At 45.2% G+C, this 15,259-nt stretch overlaps 1 pseudogene; it reads left to right on the top strand.

The window, feature by feature from the left end:
* The window catches only part of LOC111959177 (nuclear factor of activated T-cells, cytoplasmic 1-like), a 75,061-nt pseudogene extending 59,802 nt beyond the window's left edge, over positions 1–15,259 (top strand).

Raw genomic sequence — 15,259 nt, forward strand, 5'->3', positions numbered from 1 at the left:
GTGTGTGTGTGTGTGTGTGTGTGTGTGTGTGTGTGTGTGTGTGTGTCTCTGTGTCTGTGTCTGTGTCTGCGAGCCTGCCTGTGTGTGCGAGGAGTCAAGGTAGACCATCAGACGGTCAGCCGTTAGCGGTTAGAGCCTGTGCTTTCACCACACTCGCCCTTTGACCCCCAGCTCTGCTGGGAGGAGGCAGGGCCTGGGCTAATAGAGAATGAAGAGCAATACTCTCTGTTGGTTAAGTGCAGTGTCAAGACCTCCTATCCCCACGGCTTATGCTTCATGTTATTGACAGGTATAATAGAAGGGGGATGGCTTGTTTATTATTTATGGCTTCAGAGAGGATGTGGACTTTTTAATATTGATATTATGGCTGCGTTTTTCATGTTAGGAATCTTGTTTTCCTGGCAGGACCTTGAACTGATGGTGGATAAAGGAGGGTGTAGGCTTTTGGGAAGTTTTATTATGGGAGGAAAAAAGAGTACAAGGCCGTGTGGATAGGCCTCTGAGAGCCATTGACCGCTTAGAAGATGGTTAGCGGGACAATGAAGTGTCACGCCCTGACCTTAGAGAGCTTTTTATGTCTCTATTTTGGTTTGGTCAGGGTGTGATTTGGGTGGGCATTCTATGTTCATTTTTCMATGTGTTGTATTTCTTTGTTTTGGCTGGGTATGGTTCTCAATCAGGGACAGCTGTCTATCGTTGTCTCTGATTGGGAACCGTACTTAGGTAGCATTTTCCCACCTGTGTTTTGTGGGTAGTTATTTTCTGTTTTAGTGTTTTCTGCACCTGACAGGACTGTTTCGGTTTCGTTTCTCACTTTGTTGTTCTGTTCTAGTGTTAATAAATATCATGAACACTTACCACGCTGCGCTTTGGTCCGATCCTTCCTCATGCAACGATGACCGTTACATGAAGATCACTAGGACATTGTATCATCTGCAGATTTCTCCTAGTGGAATCAAAACCATGTCTTGTACCCTGCGATTTAAAGAAATATTTTTCTCATTTTACTATTGTTATCATAGACTGGCCCAATGTACTATTAGTCACGATGAATATCCTTTCTTTGCTTGTCACATTACTTACCCATGTAGTCGGCAATGATATGCAATGACTTAYAAATAGGATTAAATCCAAAGCAAGGAAAGTCTTCAGAGTGATCTCTTCACTCCTTACACTTTTAACGTAACTATTTGATGTTCTGTAATATAATAAACACATGCTGGACTCAATGAAACCCCTGGAATCAGAATAGACCGTGATCTCGTGGTCATAGCGAGATCCCGTCCTGCTTTGAGGAATAGGTTACCTTTGCACCGTGTGTGCGCGCGCGTGTGTGAAGCACCTTGGATTACCTTTGGCACTGCGTTCTGTTTCCTCACAGTGTGCTTTTACCTCTGTCCTCTTGGCCAGGCTTGAGAAGCTCTCTGGTTGCTGTTTYGGACCAGCTGCTTTCTACACGTTTCCCCCTATTATGACATGTCACCGTGTTATAGGCTCTCTCTGATCCAAGATAAMGAGGAAAGGGGAAAGGTTCCTATTTAAGTGGTTACATACAATGGCGGGAGTACGATAGGCTGTCACCGTCGAGCTTTGAATTGCAGTATCCTTGTCGTAAACTCATAAGGAAGGTGATAGGTGGGATGAGCTGTATGAGAACATACCGTATGGAAGTGAGATGGTTTGTTTTTTTATTCATGAGAAAACATGAATCCATTTCTTATCTAATAAGACCATCCAATCCTTAGTTTTAAGCTAACAATGTCTGCTTTTGCTCATGGGTGTGGGAATATGTGTCCCGTTCTATCCAATTTTTGTCATTTCTGGGCAGTATTTATATTTAAGGGACCCCTTTTGTCTCAAGAGCACCCCCAAAGATAAAAGTTCTGTATATTCTCTTTAAATGTCAACCTATTATGTTCCATTGGGCTCTGAGTGTTTTCAAATGTGTTCCTACAGGCCCAGCAGCTRAACCACAGTAGTCTGCTGTGCTTTCGGGCCGCTCCGTCATAATATCCACAGTCACTGTGAAAGAATCCGTCTACCACGTAACTGCAGTTCTATATCTAAACAAATTGGGTCTCTCCATGTCAGAGGCCTGATGGAATTAGATGCGAGACCAGATATCCTTTTTAATGGGTTTTGTGTTTACGAAAGAATGCTCAGATGTCAGGAACGCTTCTAGACGATTTGCTACTGTGAGAGTGTCTGATCGTTGTCTAATTATTCCATGCTGTGCGAACATGGTTAGGTACAGTACGTGAACTGGTCCAGGTAGAAGCCAATCTATGGCATCACCAACTCCAGTTCTTTGAAGAGTGGCCAATTGACACTGTGGCTTGCTGTGCTTTCTCTAATGATCTAATGAAAGTAAGGTGTGTGTGCGGGTGCGCGCGAGTGTGTGTGCGTCGGTAGGACTTTGCATTGCTCTATCATTTGTACTTGCCTGGATGGGCATGTGATGTGTCTTTATGCAGATTCTCCTGACGCAGTCGTTTAGATGGCTGGTTTCTGTGGCTTGCATTCTGAGGCTCCGAGCCACGCGAATCGCAGCGGGTCAAACCCCAAAGAGAGGCCTGTGGCTTGGCCTGGGATGGGCCATGCATCTGGGTGAGGTGGTGGGGGTGGTGGTGGTACCCCAGCGCCCCATAGTCCCATGCATTCTCTCCACAGCATCTAAAGATGATTGATGTGCATGTGGTTTACAACACTGACAGGATGATCTATATTATTCTCCTCGGGCTTTGATTGACTCCCATTTGACTCCCGTTTGGCCTGTGAGCCGTTGAGGTTATCTGTAGCCTGGCAAAGCCATTATGCTAGATATGATTGTAGCGTCCTCTGCTCCAGACCACTGACATATTGGCTTCTGAATGGTACACGGTAAATCTTTTCTCACTGCTGGGATTGTCTGCTGGCACACACACAACACACAATCTACGCCCACGCGTAGATACACACACACACATAGACAGACAAACACAGATTCCTGTGTTAAGTCCCCCTTTACAAAGTGGTTCTGCCAACTGCCACACTGTAAGTCCTCACTCTCACACTCTTCATACCGGTGGGTTTTTAGTTTTTAGTTTGTTGGGGGAAGGTGAATACCTGTGGCATCGGTAAACAGAAGCAGAGCTCTCATTTCAGACTCGTTTATAATAGGCGCCATCTGAAATGTATTAGCTCAGTGAAATAGTATCCTGTAGTGACGGATGTCAACAGAAGAGGGCTGTTCCAGCCAGGCAGGATGGGGAATGACGTGGGGTTTGCTGCTCTTGGCAAGCACCCCATCTCCACTGTGTTTGGCTGAGGGGAGGGAATGAAAGGGGGGGTAAAGAAAGAGAGAGAGAGAGAGAGAGAGAGAGCAAGTAGTCCCCCAGTAGCTTCTGACACTGGCCTATATACTAACTGCACATCACCCCCTGCTTCAATGTTGCAGGCCGTTACACAAATCATCCTCTACACAGATGTTTCAACAGAGAGGAAAGGAGTTTTCTCGTATACACATTTYTAATCGTGCAGTTATTTTTTCGATTTCTTCTGTATTTCTTTCTGTAATCATGTCAATTTTTAGCATCAGGATCACGGGAGATATTTTCTACTTTAGAGTATATATTCTCCTTGTGGAATGAGAATCGTAGATATAGAAAGAGACAGAGAAAGAGAGGGACAGAGAGAGAGAGAGTATAWGTACTGTGCGTACGCATGACTGTAACACACTGGGCACCTCAGTACAACATCTCGTTTTTATTTACATTTGGTTGAGTTGTGACCCAACCGTGAATCCAACGTAAAATCAACAATAAATGTCACCATGTCAACGGATTTAGGTTAAAAGATGGGTGAAAAAAAGACGAAATAGCCTTACAGTACGTTGATAAATGTTTGCAAATCCAATCAGTTTTCCACGTTGATTTAGCGTCGTCACATTGATTTCTCGGGTTGAAATGACGTGTTAACAACGTCGATTCAACCAGTTTTCACCCAGTGGGAAGTTACTTTGGAATAAAGTGTCTACTAAATGGCATACACATACTGTATATATATTTTGAGAGAGATAGGAAGCAATGGGGCTGAAGCTGCAATGAGAAGGGCTATGGGGGGAGGGGAGGGGGGGGTTGCAGGCACTCTCAACACCTGCTTAGATCCAGGGATATTCAGTCAGACACGCACAGGGCAGACTCACAAGACCAGAGCAAACTTAGTGGGGAAGAAGAGGCGAACAGACATACTGAGAYTGAGAGGGGAAAATGTGAGAGTGAAGCAAGAAGCACGCWATCTCTGGTTCGATTCCCTGGCCGTTTCTCCCGATGCCCCTGTACTTCACACGCAGACAGAACATACTTGCTGTTATTAACTGAATCGATAGAAGTCTAATGAATAAAAACATGGCTCAGAGTGGAGTGTATTTCTCTCTCTTTTTCTCGTTTTCCCACTGAGCACCTGTAGAGCAGAGAATTACCACGCTGAGGTTTGAGTGAGTTTACTTTTAAGGATCCTTCAGAAGCGGCGAGCGTTCAGTGTCCCATTGCTGGCTTATTACGAACCGTGGAAGATATGCATCTTAATTAGATCCCAGATCCCCAGACTGACCTCTTTCTCTCATACTACAATTGTAAGTTCTCATCTCTATGTTAACATGTATAGAAGGTGGAAGCTAAGCTAACCCTGTCTACTGCCGTACCTCACGAAGAGGTAAGACCTCCGAGAGCTAGTCTGGGGAGTCCAGGTTAAAACTCGGAGGTGATATGAGATTGCAAAGCTGCACTCTTTAAAAGGTTAGTTTATTTTTCTTTCGATGAGTAACTTGAGATTCTCTCTGTTAGGTATTACAAATCGCTCAGGTCAAACCTGCGCGCACGTTCCTCGTGTCAGATAAGGTCAGTTGTTGAATGCTCCAAGTGAGTGGAGATGTCACATATGTTTTAATTGAATCAGCAAGATTTACTGTATTTAGGKAAAAAGAGCAGGACTCCCTCTCTGCTAAGACGCTCATGTGGCGAACTCCSCGAGCGATGGCAAGCATTACATCTACAGGTGATGAGATCGTATGGCCATAATCAGGTGAAACCGCCAGCTATGATTTACCAGTGACGGCTCAGATAGGTGTGTGTGTGTGTGTGTGTGTGTGTGTGTGTGTGTGTGTGTGTGTGTTGGATGGATGGATCAGAACCTCCAGATGTAGGAAGGTTGTCTGTCTGCACTCAAGGTAAATTAAAAAAGAGGTTGGCGTGAGGAGAGGACTTGCCAAGCCAACCCTTCACTTTAACCCTAGCCCAGGTAAGTAAGTCCATGAGTTGACCCTTTTACCTCTCAGTCTACCAATCATAGCAGGTGGGAGAAGATTTCAAACCGTGCAGACTCAGAGCAGATTCCAGGTCAGTGGAATGAGAGTAAATCAGATCTGAGACTTACAGTAAATATAAGTCTGACCCTGTAGGTCAGCTGCGAGATCTCGGAGTGTTGGAGACGAGAGACGTTTCTCTGCACTGCTTGAGCCTTGTGGATTTAGTGTCCATCCTGAGTTTTAGTGCTGCGCTGCGATGTGCCGTGACTCCTGGAAGTTCCTCATGGCAAGGTCTTCACAGTATATCCAATATTGCGAGGCAGATTGAGACAATATCCCTGCTGGCGTTGGGATGGGCGCTCCAGGAGAATATTGTCAAGTTCAAGGGCTCCCTTTCATAATGCATGAAAGAGATGGCGAAGAACAGTAGCTCATACGTCTTCACCGGGATGGAAAGAGCGACGGTCCAGTCGAAGGCCAAACGCCAGGCTCTCCACACACACACACACACACACACACACACACACACACACACACACACACACACACACACACACACACACACACACACACACACACACACACACACACACACACACACACACACACACACACACACACACACACACACACGCGTGCACTCAAACGACAAGGTACCTCTCTAAGCCTTATGTCTATGATAGATAGGGGCTAATAAAAGTTGCACTTAAGGTAAGCCTTATTGGATACAGGGAATGTGGTTTTCTAGATAAAATGTGGATTCTGAAATCCCACATTACAACTGACAGGGAACAGGTGATTTAAAGAGGCAGAATACAAAATGCTGATGTCATAAATCCCATTATATGCAGGTGTACGTCCAAATTCTCACTCAGATGGTTGTAATCTAGCAAAGTATGATCGCTTCAATATGTCCATGCTTCTCCGCCATATTCAAAAAGTGAGCTCTCTATCCGTGTGCATTAGCCACTGTTGCCTCATGCCGTTCCAATTCACTATCAATCAGACCGGCAATATCTGATGGCCATCGCTATTTCAGCATGAAACTTTTAGTCAATGAGGCATGCTGAACGTTTTTAATCTGTCTCCTTTCATATCTCCACCACGCAGACACTCACTTTCTCACTCAGATARTTTTAGACGTTGTGGTTAGTTGGGCTTGGTTGCGCCATATTGCAGCTTTAAACATAAAGAAACACATATCGCATTGCTGTAGCATGCAGAATGAGATGAAGCCCTGTTTAATTGTATTACCAAATATATCATGAGATCTTGGTACCACTGCTTTACTTTGTACTATTAGTAGTTGAGCAACTGGGAGAGGACACAGCGAAGATGATCAAGTGATTCATTTCAGTCCATCAATGATGAGCTCACAGGAGAGCAGCCCTAACCATGTAAACACCTCCCCAGCCTCGTCCCCGGAGACGGGCCCCACCGAACACACCCACCGCCCCCAGGGCCTTAGAGGAAGTGAGAGGAGGAGAGGAACGGGTGGTGGCGGCATTTCACAGAGAAGTAAGATAGGGACGAGAGGCAGCAGTAGCGACACACCATAGGAGATCAAAGAGAACGTGCCTTGCCAAAACAAGCAAATCAGTGTCGGGTGGTTTTCAGTGAAAAATCTGTTGTTTTTAGATTGGCTGTCTAATTTTGGGGTGGCTGGCTATTGTTTTTTCAGCCTGTTTCAGGTCTGTGATTCGGCAGTTGCAGCCCTCTGGCTACTGCCTGGTGTTTTCCGTCTAGGCTGAGCACAGAGAAGGCGCTCGCTAGCTCTCTAGGGGTCCACTCGTTTAGCCTGGCAACGAGCGGGCTTCATCTGACTTCGGAGACCAAGAAAGCAAGCTGTCTGAGATGAGGAGCACATCAGAGACTCACGTAGGAAGACACAGGTAGAGAGGAGATGAGATGAGGGCAGCACTTCACTTTATCTCACTTTATCTCCCCACTCCCTGCTCTCCACCGCTCCACATGGTATTAAGAAACAAATGGCTTTGCCATTTTTCAAAGCTGTTCTCCGTGGAGCAATACTCAGAGGTCCAGCAAGCAGTAGCAGCCATCAGAGGAAAGTATTGCTGAAGATCCAAGGACTCCCGCTCTCCCTCTATCCGCCAGCGTGGCTCAGCCTCAGCCTCTGTTAACCATTACTCCTCTCCCCCCCCCGTTCTCTCCTCCCCCCTTACCATTGGTCTGCACCTTGGCAGTGAAGGAAGCGGATTGGCCGAGGCCCAGGGCACACAGCGACGTCTGCGCAGCGGCCCAGCTGCTGCCGGAAGGGTTGTAAAAACACGAGCAGAGACCCTCACAGTCGACTCCAGCTATCCCCCCCTCCCCCCGCGCCTCTCTCGGCTCTCTCTCCCACACACTTTAACTTTTTTCTTTCGTCTCCTCCGGTCAGTCGTGAGGCTGAGTGCTTCCACATGGGGAAAGGCAGGCTTCACACATCAGCAGAGTTGTGGGGATGATATATCCCCATCTGCACATATAATCACATCATTACACCCACAGGGCTTCCCAGGGTGTCAGTCTCTGTTGTCTACCTGCTAGTCTGAGACGAATTTATGAAGTGTTCGATCACGATGAAGAATTAGCTTAGTGTCATTTCTCTGTGTCCAACTGCATTTATCAATAGGGATGAGTTTGTATATGCATGTGCGTGAGTGTGCTGCGTGTGTGTGTGTGTGTGTGTGTGCTGCGTGTGTGTGTGTGTGCTGCGAGTGCACGTGTCTGTCTGTCTATCTGTCTGTCCGTCTGTGTGTTCGTGCGTGTATGGGTATGTGTGTACCTGTCTGCATGCTCTGACCCTTTCACAACACTGGTTCTGACAGATTCTTAAGAGAAGAGGACTGGGTGACGTGCATCCAGCCTCTCCCTCTAGCTGTTGCAGCCCTGCGTGGGAGGCTGCAAATTGTCCATTAAGCGTTTCTGCTGAAACCGAGAGCAGATTTGATATTGTGGGGAAACAAAAGTAATATGTAGCACGAAATTCAATTGTCTCGCTTTAGCAGCTTCAAACTCCAGTTCAGCTTCCTCACCAAATCAATTTCACATACACGTTGAGTTCAAACGAGGTTGAGCATTTGTTTTGTGCATGTCCAAATGGCTGTACTCCCCTCTTCTGCCTATTACAGTATTTTGAAATAGAGAAGGGTAATGCGTAGTTTTGTTGCATTACGCTATTGTTCCTAAATCATCTGGATTTTCATGCCATGGTTTGCATGTGTGTCTGCATGCGTGCTCCTTTGTGTGTGCCTGTTTGTGTCTGTGTGCGTGCGTGCATTCAAAGGATGCTGTCCGTATGTGTTTGTGCGCTTGTGTGCCTGCGTGCCGGTGTGTGTCCATGTTGATATGAATGACCATTATGATTCAGATCAGCTTCTTCATATGGAGCCAGAACACAATAGGTGGAAGCTGTGCTCGTCTTTCAGTCAAGGCATGATGGGGCACTCGAGGGCCCGGGGAAGTGTAAGCAGAGGAAGAGTACGCCTATGTACAGCACCGAGGTCTCTAACCCTAACACCACTGGAGTTAATGTAGTTTATCCACCCTGTGAAAGTGTTTCAGGAAGTTAGCTATGCCTTCCTTCATGGGCAGCCGGAGACCGGAGAGAATAGAAACTCCCAAGCAGAGGATGCCTCTCTTACAACGCTTACAACTCAGAGTTCAAAGGGTATGTTTAGAAAGTTGAGCAGGAAGAAGGTGAAGCGAAGTCAACGCTGCTGCCAGGTCATTGCCAGTCGTTGATTGGGTAAAGGGGGAATCGGGTTACGCTTGCAGGGACCACCAAGTGTTTTTGAGGCTCTCCTCTCCGTCTCCTCTAACCACATGGCTATCCTCTGTTCTCAGAGGATAGCCTGGATGTTATCGAAACCCGACGACGCCAACGCTATCTGCTAACCTCGGCTAACTCAATTCCCCGCGCGGGTCAGGTTTGGCTGGGGGAGCTCGGGTGGCGCGTTCTCCTCGCCCAAATGAAGTCATAATGCTTCTGCCTGGATAACGCAATCAAAATAGGGCCAAATTGCTCCACTGCTGCTCTGATGGACTTCGCTGTTGGTCTCAGATCAGTCTTTATGAGAATTGAACAATGACAAGCTCTTTAACCTTTTGGGTGCCTACTGCCTTGGCGTCCATTTCAGGCACATTACGGTAGCTTAACCTAACAGCAACCTGTAATCTAAACCTCACGGTTCACTTGGTTCCGTGTTCTAATTTCATGTACAACTGACAAACATGGTTTAGTCAAAGCTTGAAATTGAATTATATGGCATTGCAGTCCCTCTGCTGTGCACTTTGGGCCCTTTCAGAGGTGCCTGGTAGCTCCTCCTTGAGATGAGGGAAGTCTTTTTAATGACTGTTTATGCCGACAGAGAGAGTACCTTGGAGAGCTCTCTATACACTTGTTCAGTAGGGCCACACCCCAGAGGGAAAGCTGCTTCTTCCCTGATGTATTGTAGCAGAGAGATTAGAGAGCCCAACCCAAGCCAATCCCATAGATACATCCATCTATTGTCTGTCCGTRCGCAGAAACATGGTTAGATGTGTACTCCCCACCGCACAAACACATAGGAAGTACTGCAGCAGGATAATTATAGAGGTGGGTAGGAGCGATGSCTGCTTCATTGACACACTATATMTCCATACTACCTTCTCTCCTTCTCCAAACACCGAGTACATTTARATGCACAGTAATAATTTGATTATAAKATCGATTATGGCGGGAGGGTGATTATGGCAATAGTCATGTAAACACTTTGCTTATAAGCGGCGTACGGTCAAAATCGAAGTGAGCTACTGAGCTARTGATGCTGGCACGGGATCTGCACGTGCCAGCATCAGCAGCTCAAGCCTCCCTCTTACGCGCGAGTGAAGTGAGTTTGGAAAAACTGAAAGTYCATTTTTACATACAAACTTTATAWGTCCGAACTCAGAATCAAAAAGGCTTCTCTGTGGTATAAAGGTTTATTTTGATTGCTGATTCTCTACACTATGTCCCATCGGGTAGCCTAAATTCAGATYTGTCCATGTAAACAGGGTTATTAGGGAAATCGTTATTCTTGTGTAAAAAATGTGTAAACGTTTTAAACAAACTATTATATTCCACTGACCATGCATAATAATCATATTATTGTGTGCAMGTAACCGTACTGAWTGTAGGAGAAAATCAAATTRTCCTCCCCTCTTAWGGAGGCGAGGAGAGAGGAGGTGAGWAATCAAGGATCCCAATTGAGATTCACCCTCTGTCACTCTCACGCCTTCCAAAATGAGCTGTTAAACAGGCCGACGGCCATGGCTGTGGTTTGGATGTGATTAGAGGCACTTGAGGTAATAAAGTATGATGCTATTATATATTTGGCGAGGATTGTGTTGTTTTGCATGAGTGGAATATGTTCAGTTGAATTTTCCACAGTTTCTGTTGATTCAACAAAGGACTTCTCCCACTTATAGCTTTCCATACATCAGAAACAGGAACCTAAAAAAACAAACGTTTCCGATGCTGTTGAGAAGCTTGTCAGGCAGGTTGGAATCACATGACAATAGCAGAGCGTTCTCATCAATCAAAGGTTGATCCGAGGAGAGTCACACATTAACATCTGTAGTGGTGGCAATAATATTGCGATGATATTACCATAACCTAAATGAATAGGACTTTATATAATATAACTACATTTGATACGGACTCCCTATCTAACGAGGATTCACATTATCGTGTGCATGAAGTGTGATCATTTTTCTATTTTTGTCAGTTGGGCATATTCGATAGGGTCTCACTCAGCCTATGAGGAGACATCGCAGACTTGCGCTACCTCATAAGGTTTGCGCAATACCTCGAACTGCCTTGATTTCATAGCAAAATTCCATTTCGAACACAACGTTCGCCCTCAAATATGACTTCTCGCCATTTGTTTTTGTGCTTGTCTCCTTCATGTGGGAGAGAGTGAGGTGGATGGGGGGAGGGAAGTGAGCAAAGCACTCTCATCTGGGTTGGTGTTGCGTCACGGAAGAAGAATGCAATGAGAGGACCTAGGCCGACCTCTGACCCCTTTTCCCTTCTTTCCTCACCTCAGAAGAATGTGTTTCTCCTTAAGGACTAGGCAGGGTGGCCTAGGGTGCAGTACTTTGTCATGTCCATCAGGTACCAAACGGAAGAAAACTGTCTGAAATAGGGAGGGACTACCTTTACTTGTCCAATGAGAAACATTGATTTTTAGTTTGAAACCATTTCCATGAGCACGATCCAGGACTTGAAGCCTTAAAACCTTGATACTAGCCTACAACTTAGGACAGCCCCTACCTAGTAACACGTGCATATAATTTGAGACAGACTTCATAATAGAGTGGACCCTGAATAATGCAATAAAGTTCCACATAACATCTTATGGGGAGCTCTAAGCACAGTAAAACACCAAACACGAATACAAACTAATTTGTCCCTGGTCAGTCAGTTGTTGTCAGGCCTACCTAAGAATGATTATTTTCCCCTTGAGATTCAGATAACTGACGGCATTAGCTAGTTATAAATAACTGTTTGTGATAGTTGTGTGGTGTAACAGTTAGCCACATCCTGTTTCGGTAGCTTGCTGAACGTCAACAGGGGAGGAGGCCGTCAGTCAAAGGTAGTCCCTGTACGTTTTTTTTATCACCATGGAAAATCCTGCGCTTCGAAAATGGAAAATATTAGCTGATAAAGAATCGAAAACAACACTGTGGTTAATACGTGGGTGTTGAGATGGCAGTGTTTTTACCCTGACTGACAAGAAGAGAGGAAGCTACTGCTTTTCTCTCAAAGAAAAGGTACATTTGTGGCATACTCTGCTGAGGTGTTGGATTTTCCCTCCCTCGACAACACTTCTCTGCCCCAAGCTATTTTCTTGTTTCTCACACAACGATGGAATTGAAGACTGGCATTAAAGTTTGATTGTAACATGCTTGTGTGCTTTTCTTGTCCCACGGAGGCGTAACTAAAAATAACCGCAACGTGTAAAAGCCCATTTAGCCCYGAGCGGAATCACTGGTAAAAACAGCCCGTGGTGTTGGCTCAGGTTGACTTTTTCCAGTGGGAGTTGAAAGGGAGGTGAGCCCCAACTCTGTGAGTGTGAGTGTGCGCGTGCGTGCATACGTCCGAGCATTCTATTCAGAATTATTATTTTTTTTTCCCTGTACCGAGCTGTTTAAGTCAATCATAATTCGAACACTGAACTCGTTTATCACAACTCACATCCATAAACATTCATATTCATAGAAACACCAGGAAAATACAGTATTAAATGATGTAAACACTTCTACTGCCACAATAAATGAAAGGGTGCCCTCATTTGGTCTCCCCCTCCTTTCTCCCTGTGTGTAGGGTGGTGATGTCTGTGTCTGTGTGTTTGGGGGGTTGCGATATCTGTGTGGGTAGGCTGTCTCCACTGTATGCCTGTTTGTCCAGTGGGCTAGGAGCTGATAAAGTAGGCCCAGTCTGCCCAGTCTGCCCTGGTCTATGGGTGCAGAGTGGATATGAGGAGGGGGTTGACTTCCTTTTCCACCTCCAGTGATGTGGATGGTGACCTCACTGAGTTTCAGACTGAGTGGCCCTTCTCTCTCTCCTTCTCTGTATCTCTCTCTGTCTCTGTCTCTCTCCTCTCTCTTCTCTCTGTCTCTCTCTCTGATCTCTCCTCTCCGTCCTGTCTCTCTCTCTCTCTCCTTCTCTGTCTCCTCTCTCTCTTTCTCTCTCCTCTCCCTCTCCTCTGTCTCCTCTCTGTCTCCTCTCTCTGTTCTCTCTCTCTTCTCGCTCTCTCTCTCTCTCTCTCTCTCTCTCTCTCTCTCTCTCTCTCTCTCTTCCTCTGCTTTACATTGGGGTGCCCTGAGGAGCCTCTTGTTTGCTCCCAGTCCTAGGGCCCTGGTCAGTCACTTCCCCCCAATGTGCCAAAGCACACAGCAGATAAAGAGAGGGGACTACTCTCTGTCTGCCCAACTGTGGGAAACACGAGGGCACGGGATCTAGAACGGGAAAGACAAGAAAGAGAATAAGGGTGTGTGTGACTGTGTAATTGTATCTAAATCCCACAGCGGTGATTCACTGAAAATTCTTAAGAAAAGTAWATTTATTGCTGTCAAAAGAGATTTAGAATGAGTTATATATTTTTCACCTTGCAGTTGTGCTGCTGTTGAGAAAGTGGAGATATTACTCTTACATGAACCCGCAGAAATCKCAGTGACAAACTTTTAACCACCAAATATCATGTGGTACAGCCACAGAAAAMGGTGATGATGATGATGTTGATGAAGATGATGAAGATGAATATTGTGACGATGATGATATAATGAGAGGTATGTTTTGGGGGGTTTGTCGAGTAACAATATCTCTCCTTTTATCTCCACAGTCAATGAGATCATCCGAAACGACCTGTCCTGCATCTCAGTGCATCTCAGCACATAAACTCTCWGCYGATACAAAAAGGGACAGAGGCAAAAGGACCCCAAACCAAAGCTCCTATATCCACATGAGGAACCCCTTAACAGAGAGCTTTCACATTACCACTTCCTCATTGCTACATTTCCCAAGATGCCTGAGTCGCTTGCCCCWCGTGACGCTGCAGAACGATTGGCCGACTGGTGGTCATTGACAGGAAACTGCAAAGCTCCATATGAACGAATGTTATAATATAATGTGAGACGGCCTTAGATATAATGGGAGGGACTGTGACTATTACTACACTTGCCTTAAATGGCAACTCTTGCTCTTCCATGGACCAAACAGCTCAGTAAGACTGAATACTCGTTTCTTTACTGATTGCCTCTTCTTTATGTGTGTTGGACTTTAATATACGGACAAGCCAATGGGTGTGTCATATGTTGGTCAGAGCGTCCTGGCAAACCACAGCAACCCAAGCGGTGCCTTACAACATCACTCACTGACTAGAATGCAATGTCACTTCGATCACTTCAATCATTCGTTTACAGAGAAACAAAAAATGGCTGAAAAATATGTAGGGACGTGTGTACAGGTTAGATTTGTGTATCTGTTTTTTTTWATTATGTCCTTGTCCATTTATACTGAATGTTGTGTGRGATATTCTTTGTATAAACATGTATTTGAAATGTACTTTGTGTATGCCTTAAATCTATTATGCAGTTTTGCGGTTTAGCGCCTCGTTTTTTCCCCCCCCGGTGTCTTCCTTTTTCTGATGATCCGATGTGCACCACCTCGTTGCATCTGTCTTTGACACCTAGTGCCTCTTCTTTCCTTCCGCTCTGGCCTCCCTCTCCCCTTCTTTCTAAAACATTCAGAAGTGCTTAGACAATCYGGAAAGAGCCTACTGTACATATTGTAGGAGAACAACTGGGTTTGCATGTACATACCATATGATGATAAGGACTATCTCGTATTTCCCTTGCCTGTATAATAAAGCTAGAGAAGGGTTGAGGCTTCAGCTTGYCAATAATTGATTTCTTCATATCAAAGGGTTTTACCTAATTATTGTTCAAGCTTCTTCTTTACTATTAGAGACAGTGGCTCGGTAGGCTTCAATCAGTATGTAATGCACTTTACCATAGTAGCAGCACAGGTTTCTCTTCCGTCATGACCAAATGTTATAGGATCTAGATTCCTATACTTAGTATGATAGGACAGACATCCCTTACTGAGCCACGGGGTCTCTTCTTATAAAGGTTGACAGATCTGCAACCTTTTCCGATGTCGTCAAGTACAATGTCTTTCTTCAGCATGCAGAGAATACTAATGATAGATATGATTTAGCTTTACTACACCGTTAAATAGCTTCATGAATAAATGTGGAATATATGATAGCATGGCTCTATGTAACAGATTGATGTATTGTGCCTTATTKTCTATTGTCTCTCTGCTACAACATGATTGTAACTCTTAATCATTTTCTATCCAGAGGCACAAAGGTGAAACATATTTCCTCTTTGATATGAAATATTTATGGAAATTCAAATGGTGTTTTATGTACACTCAATGTGTTCTAT

Source organism: Salvelinus sp. IW2-2015, linkage group LG35 (assembly GCF_002910315.2).
Source record: "Salvelinus sp. IW2-2015 linkage group LG35, ASM291031v2, whole genome shotgun sequence".
Taxonomy (NCBI): domain Eukaryota; kingdom Metazoa; phylum Chordata; class Actinopteri; order Salmoniformes; family Salmonidae; genus Salvelinus; species Salvelinus sp. IW2-2015.